Source organism: Eschrichtius robustus, chromosome 19, assembly GCF_028021215.1.
Source record: "Eschrichtius robustus isolate mEscRob2 chromosome 19, mEscRob2.pri, whole genome shotgun sequence".
In the NCBI taxonomy this organism is placed as follows: Eukaryota; Metazoa; Chordata; class Mammalia; order Artiodactyla; family Eschrichtiidae; genus Eschrichtius; species Eschrichtius robustus.
Window position 1 is genome coordinate 21,925,942 of NC_090842.1, and position 23,438 is coordinate 21,949,379.

Genomic DNA, 23,438 nt, shown 5'->3' on the forward strand with positions numbered 1-23,438 from the left:
TACTGTCTTCATAAAAGGGCCTTCTTCATTCAAGGTGTTTGAATACATTTTTACATGTGATTTTATAGCTCTTGCCACTTTAATCAGCTGATGGCCGGCACATGGTCATCTGTCACAGGCTCACAGAGGCAACACTAGTCTAAGGCTCAAACCTCATGGACCTCAAATCTTCAGCTCAAGAGTAAAAGCAATATACTACCCCTTCTTGGGTGTGGCATTCATTGCATCACTGTGTGTAAAGCCTGGCTCCAACACTTACTAGCTGTGTGACTTTGGCCAGGTAACTTGACCTCTCTGAACTTCATTTTCCACAAACATGCAATGCAAATAACATGGCCAGTGGTGGTAAAGAATAAATGAGCTCATGTTTCTAGAGCCACTAACAGTTCCTAGAACAGGGCAAACCCTTAAAATAAGGTAGCAATTATACTGTTAGCGTCAGTATCCTTTTCCCAACCCCAGGTTGCAGAACAATGTAAGGGAAGAATTTCATTTCCTTATGCCTCCCTTTTCCTCTTCAAAATCAATTGACTCTATCATCTCTCTGTCCTGAGCCAACAATAGAACATAGCTTGGCACACCATAGTTTAGGACAGGCGGAGAACTGATTAAGTTTCCTACCAACAACAAAAAAAAAAATTGTTTTTTAAATAAGGCTAATTACCTGATGAATGAATTCACCAGTTTGAATACAATGGATAGCATGATATTGGCAAAGTGCCAGGTAAAATAGGTCTTAAATGTTCCATTAGAAGACAATAAACTCACATGATTATGAATTATATTTAATTGGGTAGAAACTGTGCATCAAGTGATACATGGAATTTGGATGAGCTTGTCAAGAACTGCACAAACTGACATTTAATACGGGGAATTTCATATTCGATATATTTTTGCTCACTTGTTCCAAAAATGGAACTCCTTTTTAATAGACATAACTCTGAAAATATTTAGATTTGAAGACATATAATTTCATTAGCATACGTTTTTTTAAAATAACCATCCTGATGAGTTTAATTTAACCATACTTTTTACTTCATTTAGCACTCAGGAAATTGGAAATTATTTTATGCTACAGTAATTTTCTTCCTCTTTTTTTTTCCAAACACTAACTGGAATGTGAATGAAATAGTAGTGCTTGGAAACATAATTTTCAAATTATTCTCTTATAAATCAGTAAAGAGGTGGTCAGTTTGATGATGGTGACCTAGCAAACTAGATCAGTGGGGGCACCCACCTTTTCTTTTTTTTCTCTTTGGATTCCTAGCACAAAATAGGTGCTGAGTAAATATTTGGGGCAGGAATATAGGGATGAATGGGTAAAGGAAAATAAATTCTTCACTTTATGGTCTAGGTATTATAGCATTTTAAAACTACTGGAAATGTATATGTGAGAATTCCTCTGGGTATCTTCCCTCACTCCCCGCCCCCATGTTTTGATAGTACCATTATAATGCTTTGGATTTAGATTTGTCATGACTGGATATTCACCCAACACATAGTCAGATCAAATTGGGCCTGGATGCACTGAGCAGATCAGTGAAGTGCCATCTGATAATCTATGTGACTTGCTAGCCCTGGAAAGTCCACTAAATGTCTGTGGGTCTCACTGACTTTATACCGTGGAGATATGTAATCTCTGTCTGGCATTCCTCCAAGAACTCTAGGAAAGATGGACCTAGAATAGGAAAATAATTAAATGTATAATTGTTGCACAAATGAATGATTTTATTGTTGTTTTTGCTGTTATTTGGGCTGTTTCCTACAATAAACCAGATATTTCTAGCATCTGCAAGAGATAACTTCAGATCCAAAAGTGAAGACAAGGGAGATTGGGCTTCTCTTTTGAAGACTTTGATCCAATAGCCTCAGGGCAGGCTTTAAACTGCTTCTAAGAGATGGCTATTTCATTTTGCCATGTAAGGACTGTGGCCCCAGGGGTTCTCCCAGACGCCTCTCAACTTTGCTGCAGATACTCAAGTCCCTTATATAAAATGGCATAGTATTTGCTTATAACCTAAGCACAACTTCCTGCCTACTTTAAATCATCTCCTGGGGGATTGGTTCAAGATGGCGGAGTAGAAGGACGTGCTCTCACTCCCTCTTGCGAGAACACCAGAATCACAACTAACTGCTGAACAATCATTGACAGGAAGACACACTGGAACTCACCAAAAAAGATACCCCACATCCAAAGACAAAGGAGAAGCCACAATGAGATGGTAGGAGGGGCGCAATCACAATAAAATTAAATCCAATAACTGCTGGGTGGGTGACTCACAAACTAGAGAACACTTATACCACAGAAGTCCACTCACTGGAGTGAAGGTTCTGAGCCCCACGTCAGGCTTCCCAACCTGGAGGTCTGGCAACGGGAGGAGGAATTCCTAGAGAATCAGACTTTGAAGGCTAGCGGGATTTGATTGCAGGACTTCAACAGGACTGGGGGAAACAGAGACTCCACTCTTGGAGAGTGCACACAAAGTAGTGTGCACATCGAGACCCAGGGGAAGGAGCAGTCACCCCAGGGGAGACTGAAGCAGACATACCTGCTAGTGTTGGAGGGTCTCCTGCAGAAGCGGGGGGTGGTTCTGTCTCACCATGAGGACAAGGACACTGGCAGCAGAAGTTCTGGGAAGTACTATTTGGCATGAGCCCTCTCAAAGTCCACCATTAGCCCCAGCAAAGAGCCTGGGTAGGCTCCAGTGTTGGGTTGCCTCAGGCCAAACAACCAATAGGGAGGGAACCCAGCCCCACCCATCAGCAGTCAAGCAGATTACAGTTTTACTGAGCTCTGCCCACCAGAGCAACAGCCAGCTCTACCCACCACCAGTCCCTGCCATCAGGAAACTTGCACAAGCCTCTTAGATAGCCTCACCTACAAGAGGGCAGACAGCTGAAGCAAGAAGAACTACAATCCTGCAGCCTGTGGAACAAAAACCACATTCACAGAAAGACAAACAAGATGAAAAGGCAGACGGCTATGTACCAGATGAAGGAATAATATAAAACCCCAGAAAAACAACTAAATGAAGTGGAGATAGGCAACCTTCCACAAAAAGAACTCAGAATAATGATAATGAAGATGATCCAGGACCTCAGAAAAAGAATGGAGGCAAAGATCGAGAAGAGGCAAGAAATGTTTAACAAAGACCTAGAAGAATTAAAGAACAAACTAACAGAGATGAACAATACAATAACTGAAATGAAAAATACACTAGAAGGAATCAATAGCACAATAACTGAGGCAAAAGAACAGATAAGTGACCTGGAAGACAGCATGGTGGAATTCACTGCTGCGGAACAGAATAAAGAAAAAAGAATGAAAAGAAATGAAGACAGCCTAAGAGACCTCTGGGACAACATTAAACACAACAACATTTGCATTATAGGGGTCCCAGAAGGAGAAGAGAGAGAGAAAGGACCTGAGAAAATATTTGATGAGATTATAGTGGAAAACTTCCCTAACATGGGAAAGGAAATAGCCACCCAAGTACAGGAAGTGCAGCGAGTCCCAGGCAGGATAAACACAAGGGGAGAAACATGCCGAGACACATAGTAATCAAATTGGCAAAAATTAAAGACAAACAAAAATTATTGAAAGCAGCAAGGGAAAAATGACAAATAACCTTATTGGAGTTCCCTTGTATGCTAACAGCTGATTTCTCAGCAGAAACTCTACAAGCCAGAAGGGAGTGGCATGATATATTTAAAGTGATGAAAGGGAAGAACCTACAACCAAGATTACTCTACCCAGCAAGGATCTCATTCAGCTTCGATGGAGAAATCAAAAGCTTTACAGACAAGCAAAAGCTACGAGAATTCAGCACCACAAAACTATCTCTACAGCAAATGCTAAAGGAACTTCTCCAAGTGGGAAACACAAGAGAAGAAAAGGACCTACAAAAACAAACGCAAAACAATTAAGAAAATGGTCACAGGAACATACATATCAATAATTACCTTAAACGTGAATGGATTAAATGTTCCAACCAAAAGACACAGGCTTGCTGAATGGATACAAAAACAAGACCCATATATATGCTGTCTACAAGAGACCCAGTTCAGACCTAGGGACACATACAGACTGAAAGTGAGGGGATGGAAAAAGATATTCCATGCAAATGGAAATCAAAAGAAAGCTGGAGTAGCAATACTCATATCAGATAAAATAGACTTTAAAATAAAGAATGTTACAAGAGACAAGGAAGGAGACAACATAATGATCAAGGGATCAATCCAAGAAGAAGATATAACAATTATAAATATATATGCACCCAACATAGGAGCATCTCAATCCATAAGGCAACTGCTAACAGCTATAAAAGTGGAAATCGACAGTAACACAATAATAGTGGGGGACTTTAACACCTCACTTACACCAATGGACAGATCATCCAAACAGAAAATTAATAAGGAAACACAAGCTTTAAATGACACAATAGACCAGATAGGTTTAATTGATATTTATAGGACATTCCATCCAAAAACAGCAGATTACACGTTCTTCTCAAGTGCGCACGGAACATGCTCCAGGATAGATCACATCTTGGGTCACAAATCAAGCCTCAGTAAATTTAAGAAAATTGAAATCATATCAAGCATCTTTAATGACCACAATGCTATGAGATTAGAAATCAATTACAGGGAAAAAAACGTAAAAAACACAAACACATGGAGGGTAAACAATATGTTACTAAATAACAAAGAGATCACTGAAGAAATCAAAGAGGAAATCAAAAAATACCTAGAGACAAATGACAACGAAAACACGACAATCCAAAACCTATGGGATGCAGCAAAAGCAGTTCCAAGAAGGAAGTTTATAGCTATACAAGCCTACCTCAAGAAATAAGAAAAATCTCAAATAAACAATCTAACTTTACACCTAAAGGAACTAGAGAAAGAAGAACAAACAAAACCCAAAGTTAGCAGAAGGAAAGAAATCATAAAGATCAGAGCAGAAATAAACGAAACAGAAACAAAGAAAACAATAGCAAAGATCAATAAAACTAAAAGCTGGTTCTTTGAGAAGATAAACAAAATTGATAAACCATTAGCCAGTCTCATCAAGAAAAAGAGGGAGGGGACTCAAATCAATACAATTAGATACGAAAAAGGAGAAGTTACAACAGACACTGCAGAAATACAAAGCATCCTAAGAGACTACTACAAGCAACTCTATGCCAGTATAATGGACAATCTGGAAGAGATGGACAAATTCTTCGAAACGTATAACTTTCCAAGACCGAACCAGGAAGAAATAGAAAATATGAACAGACCAATCACAAGTAATGAAATTGAAACTGTGATTAAAAATCTTCCAACAAACAGAAGTCCAGGACCAGATGGCTTCACAGGTGAATTCTATCAAACATTTAGAGAAGAGCTAACACCCAACCTTCTCAAACTCTTCCAAAAAATTGCAGAGGAAGGAACCCTCACAAACTCATTCTATGAGGCCACCATCACCCTGATACCAAAACCAGACAAAGATACTACAAAAAAAGAAAAATACAGACCAATATCACTGATGAATATAGATGCAAAAATCCTTAACAAAATACTGGCAAACAGAATGCAACAACACATTAAAAGGCTCATACACCATGATCAAGTGGGATTTATCCCAGGGATTCAAGGATTCTTCAATATATGCAAATCAATCAATGTGATACACCATATTAACAAATTGAAGAAGAAAACACATATGATCATCTCAATAGATGCAGAAAAAGCTTTTGACAAAATTCAACACCCACTTATGATAAAAACTCTCCAGAAAGTGGGCATAGAGGGAACCTACCTCAACATAATAAAGGCTATATACAACAAACCCACAGCAAACATCATTCTCAATGGTGACAAACTGAAAGCGTTTCCTCTAAGATCAGGAACAAGACAAGGATGTCCACTCTCACCACTCTTATTCAACATAGTTTTGGAAGTCCTAGCCATGGCAATCAGAGAAGAAAAAGAAATAAAAGGAATACAAATTGGAAAAGAAGAAGTAAAACTGTCACTGTCTGCAGATGACATGATATTATACATAGAGAATCCTAAAGATGCCACCAGAAAACTACTAGAATTAATCAATGAATTTGGTAAAGTCACAGGATACAAAATTAATGTACAGAAATCCCTTGCATTCCTATATACTAATGATGAAAAATCTGAATGAGAAATTAAGGAAACACGAAACACTCCCATTTACCATTGCAACAAAAAGAATAAAATACCTAGGAATACACCTACCTAGGGAGCCAAAAGTCCTGTATGCAGAAAACTATAGACACTGATGAAAGAAATTAAAGATGATACCAACAGATGGAGAGATATACCATGTTCTTGGATTGGAAGAATCAATATTATGAAAATGACTATACTACCCAAAGCAATCTACAGATTCAATGCAATACCTATCAAATTACCAATGGCATTTTTTATGGAACTAGAACAAAAAATCTTAAACTTTGTGTGGAGAAACAAAAGACCCCGAATAGCCAAAGCAATCTTGAGGGAAAAAAGTGGAGCTGAAGGAATCAGACTCTCTGACTTCAGACTATACTACAAAGCTACAGTAATCAAGACAATATGGTACTGGCACAAAAACAGAAATATAGATCAATGGAACAAGATAGAAAGCCCAGAGATAAACCCATGCACCTATGGTCGAAGGATCTATGAGAAAGGAGGCAAGGATATACAATGGAGAAAAGACAGTCTCTTCAATAAGTGGTGCTGGGACAACTGGACAGCTACATATAAAAGAATGAAATTAGAACACTCCCTAACACCATACACAAAAATAAACTCAAAGTGGTTTAGAGACCTAAATGTAAGACTGGACACTATAAAACTCTTAGAGGAAAACATAGGAAGAACACTCTTTGACATAAATCACAGCAAGATCCTTTTTGACCCACCTCCTAGAGTAATGGAAATAAAAACAAAAATAAACAAATGGGACCTAATGAAACGTAAAAGCTTTTGCACAGCAAAGGAAACCATAAACAAGACGAAAAGAGAACCCTCAGTATGGGAGAAAATATTTTCAAATGATTCAACGGATAAAGGATTAATCTCCAAAATATATACACCGTTCATGCAGCTCCATACTAAAAAAAGAAACAACCCAATCCAAAAATGGGCAGAAGCCCTAAACAGACATTTCTCCAAAGAAGACATCCAGATGGCCAAGAAGCACATGAAAAGCTGCTCAGCATCACCAATTATTAGAGAAATGCAAATCAAAACTACAGTGAGGTACCGCCTCACACCAGTTAGAATGAGCATCATCAGAAAATCTACAAAGAACAAATGCTGGAGAAGGTGAGGAGAAAAGGGAACCCTCTCGCACTGTTGCTGGGATTGTAAATTGATACAGCCACTATGGAGAACAGTATGGAGGTTCCTTAAAAAACTAAAAATAGAATTACCATATGACCCAGCAATCCCACTACTGGGCATATACCCAGAGAAAACCATAATTCAAAAAGACACATGCACCCTAATGTTCATTGCAGCACTATTTACAATAGCCAGGTCATGGAAGCAACCTAAATGCCCATCGACAGACGAATGGATAAAGAAGTGGTACATATATACAATGGAATATTACTCAGCCATAAAAACGAATGAAATTGGGTCATTTGTAGAGACGTGGATGGATCTAGAGACTCATACAGAGTGAAGTAAGTCAGAAAGAGAAAAACAAATATCGTATATTAACACATATATGTGGAACCTAGAAAAATGGTACAGGTGAACCAGTTTGCAGGGCAGAAATTGAGGCACAGATGTAGAGAACAAACGTATGGACACCAAGGGGGGAAAGCAATGGGGGTGGTGGTGGTGAACTGGGTGATTGGGAGTGACATGTATACACTAATGTGTATAAAATTGATGACTAATAAGAACGTGCTGTATAAAAAAATAAAATAAAATTCGAAAAAAGAATCATCTCCTGATTACTTATAACACCCGATACAATGTCAATGTTATGTAAATAGCTGTAAATACAATGTAAGTGTTATGTAAATAGTTGCTGGCCTGCAGCAAATTCAACTTTTACTTTTTGGAGCTTTCTGGAATTAAAAAAATTTTTTTCCCATCCATGTTTGGTTTAATCTGTGGACACAGAACCCACCTATGTGGAGGGTCAACTATAGTGATTTTTAGGTCTAGGCTATGAGGAACCTTGATCCTTCTAGTCCATTGTTTTCCAAGTTTGGAATGTGCATTTCTGCATCACTGGTGGTTGGAAGAAAAGGTTTACATGGCATTAACAATACTAAAGAGAGAATAGTGTCCTCTTTTAAATTACTAAAGTGATAACATACACACAATTCTCCCTCTGATTGGAATCCGCTTCCTCCTTAGCTGGTTCTTTCCCAAACCACCCAATCTAAAGTTTCCTTCTATTCCCTATTGCCTATCACCTATTACCTATTGCCCTTCTGTCATTCTTTGCAGAATGACAAAGACTCTCTCCCTTGACTGAACTTTAATCAGGCTCCTCTGACCCAGCTGCTGGATTAGGCCCAAACTTGGCCTTTTTTGTCTTTGTAGAATCCAGTTTGAGCAAGAATCTTGCTAAATCTGCTTAGGGAAAATTCTCCACCCTCCATGTCTTAATCACCATGGCCTGTCTTCAGCAAGAATTCTGTTGGGTTGGTCTACCGAGAATCTCCCTTACCTTTGAGGTTTCCTCTTAGTAATGTTCTATCCACTGACCTGCTCCTTGGATACACATCTCCACTTGTCCTACTGGAACTGAGTTTGATCTCTCTCCCCTACTACAACACCTCACATAGTAGCCCAACTTGAAGAAAATGTGCCTTACAGTCTTTAAGAGATATCATGAATAATTTTTTCTTTAACAAGAATACATGTATCACTTTTTAAGTTTTTTTCTCTTTTCATTGCTTTGTTTATTTTCAGTAAATCTATTTACTGTCTAGACTGTAAGCCTTTTGGGAAACAAAGACTTAGTATTTTTCTCCATGATCTCCAATCCTAGACCAGAGCCTGCTGTATTGTAGATGTTCAATAAACAACTGTTGGCCCTTTAGGGGTGTTGGTAAAACTTACATTGCTCCTCCTGATGGGGTAAGGCCTAGTTTGGGGCTGTATGTCTAACCACTGCAAATCCCGTTTTAGAAAAGGAGATAAAACCTCAAGCCTAAAGTCCTCAGCGGCAAATGTCAAGATAGAATTTAATAACATGGTTTTCTTTCCATGTGTATATTTGTGCAGTTACCTTCCATACCATGGAGAGTTTTCCACTCATAGCAATAATACAACGTTTTCTTTTAAAATTGTGACATTGTGATTTATAATAAGAAATATATATTTGGTCTCCCTCCCATTTCTGGCACAGAGCTCTGTAGTGAGGTGGATGATCTTAGAGTCTGTCATACAGAGTTAAGTCAGAAAGAAAAAACCAATACTGCATGCTAACACATATATATGGAATCTAAAAAAAAAAAAAATGCTACTGATGAACCTAGTGGCAGGGCAGCAATACAGACGTAGAGATAGAGAATGGACTTGAGGACACGGGGTGAGGAGGGGGAAGCTGGGGTGAAGTGAGACTAGCATTGACATATATACACTACCGAATGTAAAACAGATAGCTAGTGGGAAGCAGCTGCATAGCACAGGGAGATCAGCTCGGTGCTTTGCGATGACCTAGAGGGGGTGGGATAGGGAGAGCGGGAGGGAGGCTCAAGAGGGAGGGGATATGGGGACATATGTATGCATATGGATGAGTCACTTTGTTGTACAACAGAAACTGAAACAGCATTGTGAAGTAAGTATACTCCAATAAGGATGTATTTAAAAAAAAAAAGAATTCCCTAAGTAGAGAGATAGAGGTATCTTTTGTTATGTTAATTAGGTGACCTTTTGAACACACCTAAGGATATGGGGGCTGGTTGCTGACCATCCAGGGAGGGGAGAGAGGCTGGAGTTTGAATCTAACCACCAACGATTTAATTACCAATGATTTAGTCAACCATACCTATGTAATGAAGTCTCCCATAAACCCAAAAGCAGAGGGTTCTGAGAGCTTCCAGGTTGGTGAATATGTCAGATTTGGGGAGAGTGGTGTACCTGGAGAGCTTAGAAGCTCCATGCCCCTTCCTCTTACCTTGCCCTATGCACCTCTTCCATATGGTTGTTCCTGAGTTATATCCTTTTATAAGTAACCAGTTACCTAGTAAGTAAAATGTTTCTCTGAGTTCCCTGAGCTGCTCTAGCAAATTAATCAAACCCAAGGAAGGGGTTGTTGGAACCACCAATTTATAGCCAATCAGTGAGAAGCACAGGTGACAACTTGAACTTGTGATTGGCATCTGAAATAGGTCAGGGTGAGGGGCAACAGTCCTGTAGGCCTGAGCCTTCAACCTGTGGTTCGGTAACAACACCATCTCCAGAATAGTTTCAAAATTGAATTGATTTGTAGGATATCCAGTTTGTGTCCAGTGAATGCTTGTTGGTGGGGAAATTCCACCCTCCACTGGAATTGGGTGCAGAAACCTTTAAAAATACATCTGTTTAGATTAAAAAAAAGAGCTATTTAAAGATAAATGTATATTATTTAAACAGTTATTCAAATATGTTGACTGGGAAGAGGGTGAGGGGAGAAGGGTGATGTTGAATTCAGCGGTATCCTGAGAGTTGGGGCAACACTGATCATGTCCAACCAGTCCATTTATGGATAAAAGAACTGAGGTCCTAGAAGTTGTTACCTTGCTTCAAGAATCAGAGGACCAACAAGAGGATCTGAAAAGAAAATATGGATCTTCTGCTTATGACCTTACTCTCAGTTCTAAGAAACCTGAACTCCAGAGTTACCAGCCATTGAGTCAGTTTTTTACTGCCAGGTGTTTTTTTCCTGCCCAGATACATTGACTTTCTCCTTATATCCACCATTGCTCTACTTAAATGTCACCTCCTCAGAAAGGCCTCCATTGACCACCTTATGTAAAATAATATCCCTTCTCTCTGAGTCCCTTTCCAAGCCCCTTATCTCATTTTTTCTTTCACTGCAATTAGCACTACTTGACATTATAATTGATATCTATGGATTGTTTATTATTTGTGTCCCCCATCCTACCAGAGTGAAAATTCCATGAAAACAGTGGTTTTGTGTTGTTCATCTGTACACACAGAATCTAGAACAGTGCCTGACATATAAAAGAGCTCAATAAATAATTGTTGAACTAATGAATGTGTAACAATAAGTATTATCAACCCTAGGTTTTTAATGTTTAGTTTTAACCGAGTGAGACTTCATTCAACTTCTTCTTTCAGTTCCAATTATTAATAGCAATGATGTTGTCAACCAAATGAGGATTAGAGAAGACAGTGTAACTGCATTCACTCCTTGAATACGGGCATTTCAGATACTCAGAGCCGTGATTGATCAGCAATTGTTAACCCCTTATTGGGGTTTTCCCTCTAGCTTTTCCAGCATCCCAAATGTTACAGCACTGAACAGCTTGGCATCCCCAGTGCTAAAGAAGCGACTCTAGATGAAGTGAATACAGCACTACATGAGTGCACAAAGAGCTCATCTGGCCATTTTTGAGGCCAGATGAGCTCTTTTGAGGACCCTCTTTTGAGGGTTCCCAATGTTTAAGTGAAAGAAAGCTTCAAGGGGCTTCCCTGGTGGCGCAGTCGTTAAGAGTTCACATGCCAATGCAGGGGACACGGGTTCAAGCCCTGGTCTGGGAAGATCCCACATGCTGTGGAGCAACTAAGCCTGTGCGCCACAACTACTGAGCCCGAGTGCCACAACTAATGAAGCCCATGCGCCTAGAGCCCATGCTCCACAAGAGAAACCACCACAATGAGAAGCCTGAGCACTGCAACAAAGAGTAGCCCCCGCTCGCCGCAACTAGAGAAGGCCCACGCTCAGCAACAAACACCCAATGCAGCCAAAAATATAAATAAATAAATTAATTAAATAAATTAAAAAAGAAAAAAAAAGAAAGCTTCAAAATCCCATTTTAATGACCCAAAAGGATGTAGAAAGCTGTGCTATGAAGTGAGTTTCTGGTTAATGAGATACATTTTTGTTTAAACTATGATGCATTATTATACCCAGACAGGGTGGTAGAAAAGGAACTAAAGCAGTTATTAGTCATTCTGGTAATGTTAAACACCTGCTCTTACATCTTACCTGTAATGAATGCAACATGAACATGCTTCCCAGGCTCAAGAATCAAATGGACAATTTACTGGCAGCCTGCTCTGTTCTAGAAATTAGACCCATTTAATATTCATAGTCCTTCCCTTTCAATTGTTCAGCATTATGGGTAAAACTCCAAATGAAATAGAATATATTCTAGATACCACTCACTGTGTGGGAATTTTTTTTTTTTTTTAACTCTCCAGCAAGATAATTGAAGTCCCAAAGATCCAAATATCCCATAGCCATAATTTTTGTTTGTTTGTTTATTAGAAACAAGTAGGGGCAGGGTACTTCTTATGGGTATGCTAGTTCTCCCTGAGACAGTCCCAGTTTTTGTTTGTGGTTCTAGAGCAATTTTTTTAAGAGTGCCCCTTTCATTCTCCAAAATGGCCCATTATGGATAATAATTTATATGGTCATCCTACCAATAATTTTATCCCACAGTATGTTGACGGTGTAACAGGTTTTCAGTGGCTCATGGAGACTTTTCCCACAACCGCAGAAAGGTGATCAGCCTACTGTAGGAAGGAAAGAAAAGGAAAGAGACCTGAGACTCAGTCTCATTAATCTTAAAGCAATACTCCACATAAACTTCTACCATCTTTGCAGGCTTAAATTTTAAGACTGATTTTTAAAAAGCAACCTTAACCCCTCTTCCCCAGGATACAGAAATACTGAAAATTAAAAAAAAGAATAGTGGGTTTATATTGTTTATACAGTTTGATGTTCTGTATGTTTCACTTAACATAGGAGCAGTAGTCAATATCAAAAAAAAAAAAGTTTTTTTAACCCTTACTTAAATTATATTACATTACTTAAATAATATTATATAATGTGGATGAATCCCCACTTATGTTTTCATTAAATTAGCAAATATTTATTAAACACCTAATTATAAGCTGGACACTCATCACTGCCCAGGGAAAACAAAAGCAAAATAGAATAAGTGCCTGCTGGGGATGTTCAGATGGATGAGAAACCTAGAGATTAAGTAAGACTTAGGGGATATAGCAACCAAACAAAATATCTTGGATACTTATTCAGTCTTACTTAGATCTTTATTCTAACAAACAAAATGCTAAAAAGAAAAAGAAAACTTGGACACTGGGACACTGATTGGATATTTGATATTATTTAATATTTGATAATAATTTGTCAGTACGTTGTTGCTAGTGTGATTCATTTTTTTAAAGAGTTTTTTTTCTTTTTACAACACATACCAGAATACATATATTATGATGCCTGAAATTTACTTCATATAAATTGGGGCTGGGGATGGGGTGGGGAATAGTAAGGTATATGGGTGAAATAAGATGGTCCATGTGTCAGTAGCTGCTGAAGCTATCTGATGGATACAGGTGGGCTCACTCTTCTTTCTACTTTTGTTTTACATTTTCCATAATAAAAAATAAAGAAAATGTTCAAGTGGCTTTACTGTTGTTGCTGTTCTTGATAATGTAGGGGAGCAAAATTTGCCATCCCCAAATATGTCTCTTTGGCATAAAAATCAATTTAGGCTGATTATTTTTAAGGCCCAAAAGACTCAGAAAGAACCTTTGGCCTTCTTCTTAACCACTTAAAAGAAGGGAGCCATCACCATAGGTAACTAAAGTATGAGCCAGGTGTATAGACAGGAGGAACCTAGCAAGGTCCGTTTGTTAAAACTCCTCTGTGTGCCCCACTGTCTCTGCAGGGCCCAGCAAACATTTGTTTACCAAACATTCGGTTTTCCAGCTCCATGTGAATTGCTGTCCTCCCCACTGAAGGACCACACCACTAGCCCCAACATCCTCTTTTGTCTTTAGCTAAAGATAGAATTTGAGGTTGAGGATTTCAGCCATTTTGGCAAGTTACTCAGTTTTCCTGGGTCTCTCCCACATAAACATGTTATTAAATTTTGTTTGATTTTCTCCTGTTAATTTGTCTCATGTCAATTTAAGTCAGACCAGCCAGAAGAACCTAGAAGGGTAGAGGAAATTTTCTTCCTCCACAGCAATAATGTCTTGCCCTCATCCCAGACTGATTGATTCAGAATGAGATGGTACTTAATGCATCTGTATTTTTTAAAGCAGTGCCTTATCTAGAAATATTGGAGCCAGAATAAAGAGGAAAAATTAGTAATGCTAATTCTGTCTTTATTTAAAGAGTTGATATTTTCTTCATCATGTATTTTTTGCATTAATTCTGACTTTCAAAAAAAGTTTGCATTAAATTTTGTTTGTCTTGATAATTGAATTTTCAGAGCTCCCTTGTATTTTGCACCCAAGGCCAGTGCCTCAGGGGCAATTCCTCCCCCCTGGGATTCTAATGCATGTACAGTGAGGGCTGAGAAGCCTTCTCCAGTGACTAGTCTAAGCCAACACATCTCAAAATTGAATGTGCATGTGAACCAATTTGGGATCTTGTTGAAAGCTGACTCAGCAGGTCTGGAATGAAGCCTGGGATTATACATTTTTAACACGTTCCTAGGTGTTGCTGATGCTTCTGGTCTACAGAACAAAGTTCTGAGCTAATCTGAAAGGTATGAGGTAAAACATTCCTCATATGTACATGGAACCAAAGTGAATGCTATCCCACTGCAAACAGTCCCCTGTCCACGTGGAGTAAAGATAGAATGGATGGGGCTCCATGTGCTGCAGAATGTGACTGACAGTGACAGAACCATCTGGGGTAAATCATTTCATAACCCACAGGACTCCCCATTAAGTAACTGGAGATTTGAAAAACAAGCAGCAATAGGTCTGAGACTCCTCTAGCCATTAATGTTGACCAGGGCATGACCTTGATTCTGCCAGAAGAAACCCCCAAACACAATTTCTTGGAAATCACCATTGGCTGCTTATCTTACTTGATATCCCATTAAAATATGTCCTTCAAGTCCCCAGTCAAGCCTGCCACATTCGGATGAAAAAGTCCCTCTCAGGTCAGCTGTCAGTAGGCAAAACCTCCTACCTGGAGTATGTACCAAATTCTGTTGCTTTGGTTTGATGAGTTCAGCTCAAGGTGGGTTGGACTGTGACCAACAGCTCTCTGACTAGGGAAATTGTATAGATTTTGTACCTCAGACAGCAACCTTGGTACTACAAAGAATACCACTGTCCTTTTTCTTTTTAAGTCTGTTTAGTCTCCAGGGGCATGTTCATTCTGCCAAACTGGAGGAATTGCACCCCAGCCTTTATTGCCCCTCAATTTCCTATTCAGGGTTGCACTGGAATCCGGGAACCTTCTGGAAAATGGAGGAAAGACCTTTCATTTCCACCTCAGTGCAGTCTCAGCAGACACCTTGTGGGTCTTGTGGGGCAGCCCAGTAAGATGGACATCACACCTTTTTGCCTCAGTTGAGGGTGGAGGTGGAAACTTAAATGTCTCCTCTCTCACTGCTATTATTTCTTCATTGGGTTTCATGTTTTACAAAACAGTTTGAAAAGCTATTTGACTTTAGTCTATGTCTGCTTTCTCCAGGGCAAATATCCTTGAGGCTAGAAGCTCAAAACATTTTGGCAGCTTTTTTTTTTTTTTTTTTTTTTTAATAGAATAGTGTGCGGTAGAGAACATAAGAAGAATCAGGTTTGATTAATATTTAGCAAAAGTTTTCTGCTATTTCATTCTGGTGATGGGAGAGGACAGTAAGCACAACAAATCAGTAATAGATAATACAGTATATACAGTTGTAATTATAATTAAAGTTAAAGTTATATATAGTTGTACAGTGAAAAGTGGTAAGGAGAAAAAAAAAAAAAAAGTGGAAAAGAATTGTCAAGTGGAGGAGAAGTTACTCAAATTTTATATCGTCTGGCCAGAGAAGTCCTCAGTGAGAAGCTGGTATTTGAGTACAGCCCTGAAGGGGAGGAGCAGCTAATCACACAGACATCTGGTGTAAGAGTATTTCAAGCAGTGGGAACGGCTAAAGCAAAGACAACTGAACTAGAAAGGCAAAGAGAGAGATGGGAAAATACGTATGTGAAATACGGCAGGTAAAGGGATCCTATCTTTAACACCCAGATGGCTCAAATAAGTCAATAAAGTACTAATAGACAGATGAGTAAAGATTATGAACAAACTGCAAAAGAGTAACTGCACTGACTAGCAACAGCCCAGAAAAATCATGTATATATCGTCACCAACTAGTAATCAAGCAAATATATACTAAACTAAAGTAGCATTTAAACTGCTGTATTTCAATGAAACCAAGATAAAAACAAATACAAACAGCTAAAATTATAATGCTTGTCCTGGCAAGAATTCAGAGAAGCAAACACATTAGTGTTCTGATGGCAGAAATGTAAATTGGTATACTACTTTGGAATATCAATTTGGTAATCTGTATCATAAGCCAAAATGTCACAGGAGCAGTCATTCTACTACTGAGGATCTATCCAGGGATGTCACCCAAATACAGAAAAATACATGCATGTGTATATTCATATGAGTGGTCAGTGGTATCAAAGCAAATTAAATGTCCAGCAACGTGATGTGAGCTACGGAATTATGGCACAGTCTCTCAATGGATTAATATGTAGCTATCAAAAGTGATGATTCAAAAATGACTAAGTAACATGGTGACATGGTAAATGCTTATGACATGTTGTTACACAGGAGTGAGTAGGAAGAGAGCAGCCTCAGTTGTACCATATGAAATAGATTTCTTAGAGAAAAGAGATACAAGAGGAAGGAGGACAAGTTAGCCATCTTGAGCAGACAGAAGTTCTGACTAGAGTTTACTGCAGGCATTATCCTAGCCAACCCACTCAGAGCTTTCAGTACGGCATTAATACCTTCTCTAAATAATCATTTTATTTTATAGGTACATTCCTTTATTTGTTCAACAGAATAAAGGGGAAGGTAATAGATGTCTGTCTGCCCTAGTCACATCACAACTATAGAATCGTTTCTAGATATGAAAACCCCAGTTGTCAAAAAGTACTAACAAATTGACATTTAAGTGATAAAGGATCTTGAAACCATTTCACAAGGATAAAGGCCAAAGGTACAGTCCTGGTAGTCTAGAAAATAGACCTGTCTGGATGTGTTTAGGACTGACAATAATCCCAAGGATTATCCTGTGGGATGGGGTTAGGCTTCCTCCAGGTAGTATAGTGGGTGGGAATAATAATTTTAAAAATTATTCTCAGTGTAAGGAAGGACTATGGAATTTATGCTTTGGAAAATAATAAGCTCCCCATTACTGGTGGTATTTAAGGAGATACTATAGAATCACTGATTAGGGGTATTGCTTATACATTGATTGTTGGGGATTTAAATCTAAAATCTAAGCGTCCTTCATTTATTTATTTTTTCAATTTCTAAATACTCTTACCAAACCCAGGAATGTTAGGGTTGGGTGTGGGTATTATAGGTCTAAACACCTATACTTCTCAACATCACAATGAATATTTTGACACAGCCCCATTTTAAGAAAATCTAGCTTTTTTTTTTTTAAACTAAAGAAGATGTATGGATGGCAAATAAACACATGAAAAGGTGCTTAACATATTAGTCATTAAGGAAATGCAAATTGAAGCCACAATGAAAACCACCACTAGACACCTCTCAGAATCGGTAACATAAAAAAAATAAACAAAAACAACAACAAAAATACCAAGTGTTGGCGAGAACATGGACCAACTGGAATTCTCATACGTTTCTGGTTGTGTGCAAAATACTACAACCGATTTGGAAAACCTTTCAGCAATTTTTCTTAAAGTGAGGCATACCTACTCTGAGGTATTTAAACAAGTGAAATAAAAACAACTGGGAATGGATAAACTGTGGTACATCCAATAAGAAGAATGAACTATTCATACAGTTAACAACATGGATGAGTTTCAAAAGCATTTATGCTCAGTGAAAGAATCCAGCTTCAAAGGCTGCATACTGCATGCTTCCATTTATATGACCTTTTTACAAAAAGAAAACTATAGGAACAGTAAGCAGACCAGTGTTTGCCAAGAGTTGGGGGTAGGGGGGAAGTCAACTACTAAGAGAGATGGGGGAATTTTCTTCTATATCTTAATTATGGTGGTAGTTATGTAACTGTCTATATTTGTCAAGACTGGCAGAACTCTGCTCTTAAAAGTGTGAATTTTACTGCATATAACTTACACCCCAATAAAAGAAATGGAAAAAAAAGTAATAGGATACAAAAACTTTGGGGCCTTAATAAACAAGAGCATCTTCATCCTGTGCCATCCTCCCAGCAGGCTTCCTGGTCCAGATCTGAAATCTCAGAAGGTGGGGACCTAGCCACTTGGCATACCTATGTGTACTTAACATAGGGTGGGCTTAATGCCAAAACCAGGCAGCTTCTCAAGCTGCCAGGATGTATTCATCAACTCCCATTAATCCCATTAAGAACAAGCCAATGACTTTAATTTGGATTCCTGATTGAACTATAAACTACACTCCATCTGCTTCGTAGTCTAAGCAACGATAGGCCAACACTTCTTGGAGAGGAATTCACTTAAATGCTCAAATAGGGGAATTGGGCAGCTGAATATGTTGGTGCCCAACCTCTGGTGATTAGGGAGACCTCCTTCAGTTTGAGTGTGAGAAGGGACATTTTCTTGATATGTCCATATTCATCACTTTTAGGCCCATCTGGCATTTGTGGGGGTACAGAAAGTTCACTGCATCTGTTCATACAGATGTATGAGTACATTTCCATCATCTGTTTGTGCACTTCCACTCCAGGCTAGCAGACCTGCCCCAAGCAGTCCTGCTCATTCCTGATGTGGGCAGCAAGGAAGGTTTTCCAACCTGTGCCTAAACTCTCACATCTTAGTTGCTACTTTACTTAAATTTAAGAAAATAAACTTTTCTGGTAGGGCTGGGGTCTTTACTTTGTGACCAGAGAAGGACTTTTAGAGCCTTATCAATACAGAATAGTTCCAGGGGAGAGGATACAGCTGAAGTCTGAAGTCCAAAAACCTGTGTGATGAAACAAACAACTGAAGTGATTACCACAGGTAAATAGATTCTGTCCTAGGTTGCTTCCATGTCTTGGCTATTGTAAATAGTGTTGCTATGAATACTGCAGTGCATGTATCTTTTTCAATTAGAGTTTTCTCTGGATATATTCCCAGGAGTGGGATCGCTGGATCATATGGTAACTCTTTTCTGAGTTTTTTAAGGAACCTCCATACCGTTCTCCACAGTGGCTGCACCAATATACATTCTCACCAACAGTGTAGGAGGGTTCCCTTTTCTCCACACCCTCTCCAGCATTTATTTGTAGACTTTTTAATGATGGCCATTCTGACTGGTGTGAGGTAGTACCTCATTGCAGTTTTGATTTGCATTTCTCTAATAATCAGCATTGTTGAGCATCTTTTCATGTGCCTGTTGGCCATCTATATGTCTTCTTTGCAGAAACGTCTATTCAGATCTTCTGCCCATCATTTTTGATTGGGTTGTTTGTTTTTTTTGATATTGAGCTGTATGAGCTGTTTGTATATTTTGGAAATTAATCCCTTGTCAGTCGCATCATTTGCAAATATTTTCCCTTATTCTGTAGTTTTTTTGTGTTGTTTATGGTTTCCTTTGCTGTGCAAAAGTTGTAAGCTTGATTAGTCCCATTTGTTTATTTTTGCTTTTCTTTCTATTGCCTTGAGAGACTAACCTAAGAAAACACTGCTACGATTTATGTCAGAGAATGTTTTGCCTATGTTCTTTTCTGTCTGTTTACATGGTTCTCTCTATTGAACTTCTGTTGGCTCTGCCATTTTGCTTCTACAATGGATCTACCAGCCTCCTCTTAATTGCTCTCCATCAAGATCTCATTTGTTCTCCACAACATCTATTGTCTTAGTCCTTTTGGGCAGCTATAACAAAACAGACTGGCTATCTTATCAACAACAACATTTATTTCTCACAGTTCTGGAGGCTGAAAGTCTAAGATCTGGGTGCCGGCATGGTTGGATGAAGACCATCTTCCTGTTTCACAGCCAGCACCTTCTCACTGTGTTCTCACATGGTGGAAGGGGGTAGGCATCTCTCTGGAGCCTCTTTTATACCCTCATGACTTAAGTACCTCCCAAAGGCCCCACCTACTAAAACCATCATCTTTGAGGGTAAGAACTTTAACATATGAATTTGGGGGAAACACAAACATTCAGACCATAGCACTCATAGGTAAGGAAGCAGAGTGTGGAGCTCTTGTCTTTATGACCTGCCTTTCCCCTGGGCACTGCACAGAACTGGGGATGGGACCCAGTTTTCCAAGAGTGACACCAATGCTCCATTATTGGACACTGTGTGGAAGCAGAAGTCCATGGTCTTCTCAATTTGCCTCTCCCAGAATAGAACCTCCTCTCTATGAATGAACTGGGGTGGAGGTGATGGGGAGGAGTTGATGGAGGGGTGGGGCTGGAAGCATTCTCTTCTACTAGGAGTGAGGGATGGATGGAGGGAAAAGAGCCTCACACCTTTTAGCCTATTGACTGAAATAGAGAATAGAGACTCTGTGACATAGGGGTGGGGGATAAAAACCCCGCAAGCAGACTGCCTCTCCCAGGTGGACCAGTAACCCCGCACTGTGAGCTGGGGAAGGGGGAGCCTCTCTCTTCTTGGGTCCAGAGTAGAGTGCCCAGGGTAGAGTTTTTTGTAACATGGAGCTAGCGGGGAAAGGTAGCAGGTCCTGGCTCAGATGCCACAGACTCTTGCTTTTCATATTGAAATTTAGTAAATTTTCTTGAATACATATTTCTTCATTTGAGTATGTCCTTGAAACCATTTCCAGATACCTTAAGTAATCTTTTTTTGTTTTGTTTTATTTTTTATAATTTCCACCAGTTAAATTTATTTTATTGCTAGGGAAAGGGTCCACCAACCTCCTTACTCCACCATTTTAGAAGTCTTGGAATTATTTTCTTCCCACAACAAGTGTATAATATACCAAATCAGGGAATGAGTGATGTTTTGTCCACACATGATCTCTATTTGCTTACCTTGTCACTTTAATTTTATCTATACAAACTTATATCGCTTAAGCCTGAATTTTTGAAATTCTGCTCCAAATTCACCCTTCCCCCATGCACTGAGTTTTCATTTATCTTTCTGTTCTTTCTATAAAAATAAATACAATTGTGAGTATTTATTGACTTCTTTCAAATCATTGACTTTATTTCTCTGTACCACATTTGCATGTGCTTAGCATATGGAAGGGGCTTAATAAATATTAGTTTCCTTCCTCCCTTCCTCCCTTCCTTCCTTCCTTCCTTCCTTCCTTCCTTCCTTCCTTCCTTCCTTCCTCTGCATCACTTACCTGCTATGCCTTAGGTTTAGATGCTAACCAAACCTATCTTATCTCCCTCACTAGACTATTCAATCTCTGAGGGTAAGGATGCCCATTTTTCTTTCCCTAACTTTCCTATGAAGCTGGCACTACACTTTTCAAGTGGCAGACACTCAATACATGTCTGTTTATTGATTAATTATACTCAGCAAAATTGCCCATGCTGGAGTTCTTCTGGAAAAAGGAAAGGTAGAGAGAAAGTGACAAGACAATGACCAGCATCAGATTATGCATGTTTCAGTAGCAGACCAAACTGTGGAGGAGGCTACTAGCAGTCTCGCTTCCTTACCTGGACTAAATCTCAGGCTGGATGATCAGGGGTACATGAGAGCTGTAGGCAGTGGAAAACCTGGGGCAACAATGAGCATGTCCTCACAAAATGTGAGGAAGAGTCCATCCAATGTGGGAAGAATGCACTGGCGTTGCTAAACATGAAGTCCAGGTGTTTATGGAAATCTTGCGGCAAAACTTTGCTAAGATAGCAGAAGGCTGGCAATGCCAGGTGCAGAGACCTTCCAAAAAGAGCTGATATTGACATTTGTGGGACACCAAACTCATGCCAAATGAGAGAGGCGTAGGAGTAACAGCTGAATCTAGACCAAAGTTTGTATCAAACAAGTTGGAATTTTCTCTTTAGCACAATGCAGGGTTCAGGAACACCAGACAAGGCACAGAAATATGTATGTTTATTGTATATTAAAGTAGCCAGACTCTCTGTGCTCTGTGGGTGGGCTGGGTAGAAATGACCCTGACCAGGGAGAGAGCGAGTTGGCCTCTGTGTCTGATGTTGTGTGTGTGGGCTGAGAAGCCTCAAATGTGAAATTTACGAGCACCCGAGTCTGATAATGAAGGGAGGCAAACGGAGACATCTGGGCTCTGCGCGTGTGCACAAAACATCGCCCTGGCAAGGACAAGAAAAACTTTTTGATAAAAAGGTGCCTTTTAAAAATTGACTGCAAATATTACACATTAAAAAAAAGAAGCCTGTATACCATGTTCTTGGATTGGAAGAATAAATATTGTGAAAATGACCATACTACCCAAAGCAATCTACAGATTCAATGCAATCCCTATCAAACTACCAGTGGCATTTGTTACAGAACTAGAATAAAAAATCTTAAAATTTGTATGGAGACACAAAAGACCCCGAATAGCCAAAGCAGTCTTGAGGAAAAAAAATGGAGCTGGAGGAATCAGACTTCCTGACTTCAGACTATTCTACAAAGCTACAGTAATCAAGACAATATGGTACTGGCACAAAAACAGACATATAGATCAGTGGAACAGGATAGAAAGCCCAGAGATAAACCCACGCACCTACGGTCAACTAATCTATGACAAAGGAGGCAAGGATATACAATGGAGAAAAGACAGTCTCTTCAATAAGTGGTGCTGGGAAAACTGGACAGCTACATGTAAAAGAATGAAATTAGAACACTCCCTAACGCCATACACAAAAATAAACTCAAAATGGATTAAAGACCTAAATGTAAGACCAGACACTATTAAACTCTTGGAGGAAAACATAGGAAGAACACACTTTGACATAAATCACAGCAATATCTTTTTTTGATCCATCTCCTAGAGTAATGGAAATAAAAACAAAAATAAACAAATGGGACCTAATGAAACTTCAAAGCTTTTGCACAGCAAAGGAAACCATAAACAAGACGAAAAGCCAACCCTCAGAATGGGAGAAAATATTTGCAAACAAATCAACGGACAAAGGATGAATCTCCAAAATATATAAACAGCTCATGCAGCTCAATATTAAAAAAACAAACAACCCACCCCAAAAATGGGCAGAAGACCTAAATAGACATTTCTCCAAAGAAGACATACAGATGGCCAAGAAGCACATGAAAAGCTGCTCAACTTCACTAATTATTAGAGAAATGCAAATCAAAACGACAATGAGCTATCACCTCAGACCGGTTAGAATGG